Here is a 6,023-nt window from a genome sequence, read left to right on the forward strand (position 1 = left end):
ATGTGATTCTGCAATCTGTATTTGGGGTAAAATTGGGAGTTCATAACCCACTGGAATCTAATGTATGAAATATGATATGTCAAGAGCTTTGTAATGTTTTGAACAACCAATAAAAAAAATTAAAAAAAAAAATATATGTGGTACTGAGGATTGAACCCAGTGCCTCACACATGCAAGGCAAGTGCTCTACCACTGAGCCACAGCCCAGCCTAGTCTTTAATTTTTAATCCATCAATTTTCAATTTAACTTTGACTTTCTGACTCCCCCCTAGAGCCATATCCTCAAAAGCCTGCCACCCCTTGCAGCCAGGTGCTCTGTGGAGGTTCAGAATGGGTGTCCCCGGCTTCCTCTACCCTCTCTGGACTTTCGTCATAGCTGTGACTTAGCTTTATGCACGTACTTCCCCATCAGCCAGGTCCTGGGGAATTTAGGATTGCCTCATTTGTTAGCCTTCCACAGGAAGAAGGCAAATGAGAAAAATTCTATCCACCAAAGCCATTTCTTAGCTGTTTGACCTTCAAAGCTACAGCTCATGATATTTCTAAGTGATAGGAAATGTACATTACTCACTTCCACCAGGCACCCCAGCGCTCTGAGCAATATCCTCAAATGGACCAGTGACTTCTCCTCCATTTGTAAGCCTACTTCTGACACATGTTCTTTCTTTTAAAAGGGCCATGCCTGGCACAGTGGCACACACCTGTAATCCCAGCAGCTTGGGAGGCTGAGACAGGAGGATCACAAGTTCAAAGCCAGCCTCAGCAAAAGCAAAGCGCTAAGCAACTCAGTGAGACCCTGTCTCTAAATAAAATACAAAATAGGGCTGGGGATGTGGCTCAGTGGTTGAGTGGCCCTGAGTTCAATTTCCAGTACCAAAAATAAAAATAAAAATAAGAGGTTCCGGGCTGGGGCTGTAGCTCAGTAGAAGAGCGCTTGCCTAGAATGCATGAGGCACTGGGTTCGATCTTCAGCACCACATTAAAAGTAAATAAATAAACATATAAAATAAAGGCATTCTGTCCATCTGCAACTATGAAAAATTAAAAATAAATAAAAGGGCCAAAGCTACTTTCCCAGAACAATTTCAGTACACGAGTTGATAAGCCATAGCAGTGTCTTATATAAACAACAGCAACATATGTTCTTCTGGAACTCCAGGGTCACCTTGTGTATAGGCAGTCCTTCATCCTTTTGTTTCATATTTTTAGCAAATCAAGTGTGATAGGTTCCCATCACCCTTGTTTTACAGGTAGAGAATTTGACATTCAGAGAGATTAAGTGATTTGCCCCCGGGGTCAGACAGTACAGCTGAGTCTCAAAAAGGCAGAAGTCTTTTTTTAGCATTTTTTTTTTTTTAGTTGTAGTTGGATACAATATCTTTTCATTTTATTTTTATGTGGTGCCGAGGACTTCTGCGCCAAAGCAGACATCTTATTTCAAATTGAAGATACCAGAGTTCTCTTCTCTCTCCCTGTCCCATTCTGCAATTCTTGGTGAATCTTATGCCCTAACTCGGGCAAGCAGGCATCTGGGTTTCCTGGAGACTGATCCTCATTCAAGGGAGCTCTGCCTCTTTGTGGAACCACTGCAGATCTGAGATCTGGTCCTTAGGATATAGATCTTTATGCTCACCAATAGATAAATAGATTGGAGAGGATGAGTCACCCTGACTAAGCCACCACATAGCTAAGTGATAAAGTCAAATACTAATTTCTTAATTTATAATGGGAAATTAAACTGCTCAGATAACTAGTACATTAGAAGTCTTTATGAATATGTTGGAAGAATAGTCTGGATTCGGATCAAGTTTTACGGAGCCCAACACAAGATACTCAGAAATGCTCTCTACCCTGGACAGATGCAACTCTGACATATTCTCCATGCTCAACTGTTCTTTTTCTAAATGGCAGACTCCTCTCTCTTTAGTTACAACAACATTGCATTGGATGGATCACAATGAATTTTCCTAGATCATAGTAAATTACCATTTTCGTTCCCTGGATGAAATTTAGAAAACATCACAAAGGCATACCTAGCACATTTTCTAATCATCACCAAAGAAAAGCTTAAAAAACTCTTTATAATTGGGCATGGTGGTGTAGGCCTGTAATCCTAGCAACTCAGGAGGCTGAGGCAGGAGGATAGCAAGTTTGAGGCCAGCCTCAGCAAATTAGTGAGGCCCTAAGGACTTAGTGAGACACAGTCTCAAAATAAAAAATAAAAAGATGGAGGATTTAAGCACCACTGAGCTTAATCTCCAGTACCAAAACAAAATAAAACCTCTTTCGAATGATGACTTCTATACATACATAAAGCTAGAAGGAAATCCCCCTGCGCTCATAACCCAGCTTCTACAGTTATCAACATCCTGCTGGGGTTTTTCCATCTATCATTACTTCCCCCTAACCCCCAACCCCCCAGTTTTCCCCCAGAGAATTTTAAGTGGAGTTTCTGATATTATCTCTAAATCTAAATTCAGGTGTCATTCCCTGTTTGGAATGTACTCTATGAATTGAGTACAAATGTTATTATTATTATTATTATTATTATTATTATTATTATTATTATTATTATTATTATTTGTACTTGGGAATTGAACCCAGGGGCACTTTACCACTGAGCTATACCCCTAGCCCTTTTAATTTTAATTTTTTTTTTTTTTTGAGACAAGGCCTGGCTAAGGTGCTGAGGCTGGCTTTGAACTTGCAATCCTCTTGTCTCAGCCCCCTAAATGCCTGGGATTACAGGCATGCACCACCACACCCAGCTACAGATGGCATTCAAAGCCCATACACCAAGCAATTTGGGGTAGGGTTGAAATGAGATACTGCATGTGAATGGCCTGTAAAATCGAGTTCTGTATTATAATAATTAGATTTTCAAAACCAAATTCCTGATGCCTATTCCAGACCTATTGACTCAAATGTTATTGGGTGGGACAGGCATCCTTGTATTTCAAAGTGACTCCAGCATATTTGATGGTGATTTGTCCAGAAGCCAATATTGAAATGTCACTGCTGGGAAGTGGTAGAGTTAGAGGCATTCTCTCCTAGGTCTCAGGGTCTGCTTGGCATTCTGGAAGTACAAGGGCTGGGTTCTGATCCATCATTACTATGGGGCTGAAAATGGACCAGACCCTAAGGCCCCACCAGCCCCCTGAGGAGGAAGAATGGTTGCACCTTGTTTGAGAGGATCTGCTTTGGGTGCTGGGGTTGGGGTAGAGATAGATCTGAATAAATGGCAAGGTTTAGAATTGAAGAGTGGGAGGGAAAGAAAGGATGGACCAGGAGGCTGCCTTGGAGTCTCTGTGCTGAGGTGGGGGGGCATCAGGTTTCAAGGAGCACCCGAGTGGAGGTGCCTGTTCTGCTTGAAGATGACACATGGAGGAGTCACCCAGAACCGCTGGAATGCACAGCTGGCATCATGCAGGAACGCTCCTTGCCCCAAGCTGTGCAGCCCTAGATCATGGGTGGTGATGCCACCACGGAGAAAAGGTGAACCTATGAGGCAGCAGAAGGGATAGTAGGTGGAGACCCGACCCAGCCTCTCTGTGTATGAGGGGCTATGATTCCTTTTTCTCTTTCCATCTATAGCCCCTCAACCCCTTGACAGTGTTGAACTTGTCTGAATTCTGTGCTCTGAAAAGTAGCTGCAGTGAAGCAGTTCCGCCATCCTTCTGTGCTCCCTCCTAAGTTTACATTCCAAGAAATGGCTACTCTTAAAGGACTAACCTGTTCTAGAATATTCCAGGATGAGGCCCACTTCTACTCTTCCTCAGGAATTCAGACAAGACCTTCTCCCTCCATCCTTCCTCCTGATGACACCCTCGGCTACCTGCCTCTCTAAAGCCCCTGACCCCATTCCTTCCTCATTGATGATGTTCTATTCTCCCTTTTGCAACAGGTGGGAAATCATCTGGTTTATTGTCCGGATGTCACCTTCCACTCCCTTCGTTTTTTTTTGTTATTTTTATCTTTTTCACTCTCTTCTCCTTTATTCCTCTTTTCTTTAAAGAATTTTACGCAGTGAGGAATGTAGCTCAGTACTAGAACTTGCCAGCATGCACCAGGCTCTGAACTCCATCCCCCAAACACATACATACAAAAAAAGAAAAAAGAGAGAGAAAAAAAAAGAATTTTACACTGAGAAATTTACAGATGATAATCTATCAGAAATCCAGCTGACAAGTTGTGTGACACTGAATGCTGTATGAATTACTTTAAAATGAAAATTTTTAATTTTATGTGTATTTTACCACAATTAAAAAAAAATTCTTGCCTGTAGTCCCAGGAACTCAGGAGGCTAGGAAAGGAGAATCACCAGTTGGAGGCCACCCTGGGCAAATTATGAGACCCTGCTCCTTCAAAAGAAGAAATCCAACTGGTGATATAATTCGGTGGTAAAGTGCTTTCCTAGTATGGACATCGAACTCTGGGTTCGATCCCTGTCACTCAAGAAAAAGAAAAATCCAGCTGATAAAGAAACACAATGAAATTAATTTTTCAAACAATTACTTTGTACTGATGGTGGGTTAGGGGTGGAGAAGTGGGTGGGACCTGGCTAGGACATGAGTAAGACCTGCTTCCTGTGGTCCAGGAGCTCCCCGCCTTGCTGGGGAGACAAATGCATACTCTGCTAATTGAGGTACATAATTCCAGTGACACACATTTTAATAGATATGTGTACAGCCTTATTTGAGTCAGGTTGTGAAGGGCCTTGAATGCTATGCTAAGTAGATTGGATTTTATCCTATGTTAATTGATGGCCATGAATGGTTTTAAAGCCAGGGTACCACATAAATAGAGTCACTGCAATTCCTAATGTTTGTCACCACACATCATCAGCTTTGTATGGAGTAAGAGATCAACGGCTTTGACAGCTTTAAAAAGTTGAACCCCTATAAATTAGTCTCATAGCATATTTCTCTTTTAAATATACTTATGCTCAGGAAAGGAAGAGTTAACTGTGATGAAGTCTCCTGGGAAGCCGAAGACACAGATCTGACAAGGGCTGTGTAGAAGATGTGCATGGAGCACATTCACAGCTCAGGGGGTAGTACAAGCCCTAGCTTGAAGGCCTCCAGGAGGAAGTGGGCAAGAGGAAGTGGGCTGCTGAAAAGAAGAGGGAAGTGAGCGAGGAAGCTAGAAAACGTATGTGGAAGTGGGCAGTAAGGCCAGGGCAGACAGCTTTGTGTGCCAGGCTGAATCTCCCCTCTGAGGATGATGACTAACCATCAATCACCAGTCAATGATGATGATGAGAGAGTCCTTACTACGACGTATCAGGGACTATTCTACTATTCTCTACTAATATTGACTCTTTGATACTGACAATAGCCATGTTAGAGGCTTAAATCATGTTGGTGGCCACCTGAGGGATGGTGGCTTAGAAGACCAGTCTGGATACAGGTTATTATGGCTCAGGAAAAAAGAGAAAGGAGGGATGAAAAGGAAGTGATGGTATAGCGAATGAATTAATTCGTGTGTTTTTAATTATTTTACACTTGTGGTTTGTGTTACGGCCCCGGATATCTTGGCAAACGTTTTATTTGCACTAGTAGACAATGCCTCTTCCGCTGTTGTTGGGCGGAGGTTCTATAAATGTCATCAGGTTAAGTTGGTTCGCAGTGCTGTTCTTTGGCAAATTTGACAATTTTCCAGCTACTTCATTGTGGATTTTTCTATTTCTTCTTTCGGTTCTACATCCTCCTGACAGCGCAGTAAAATATTGTGACACAGATGGTAGAACGTTTGCTTGGAGTCGGAAGAAACGTTTTCTCTCTTTAAATTTACTACAGAATGCCGAAACAAAACGGAAATCCCTACGTAACCCCACAGGCCTAGTGAAGCTCAGCACAAATGCAAAGAAGGGAATCGGGACATTCGGCTACGCCCCTTTCCTGGGTTGGCAAGGCAACTGATACCCAAGCCAGCCAATCGGTGAGAGGCTCACCTGTGGGGGCGGGGACGCAACAAGAGCCAATGGGACGCGGGCCAGATGGTTCTATGGACCAATGGGTTGG

Source organism: Marmota monax, unplaced genomic scaffold (assembly GCF_021218885.2).
Source record: "Marmota monax isolate L192 unplaced genomic scaffold, Marmota_monax_Labrador192_F-V1.1 WCK01_AAM20220418_F8-fsc00178, whole genome shotgun sequence".
In the NCBI taxonomy this organism is placed as follows: Eukaryota; Metazoa; Chordata; class Mammalia; order Rodentia; family Sciuridae; genus Marmota; species Marmota monax.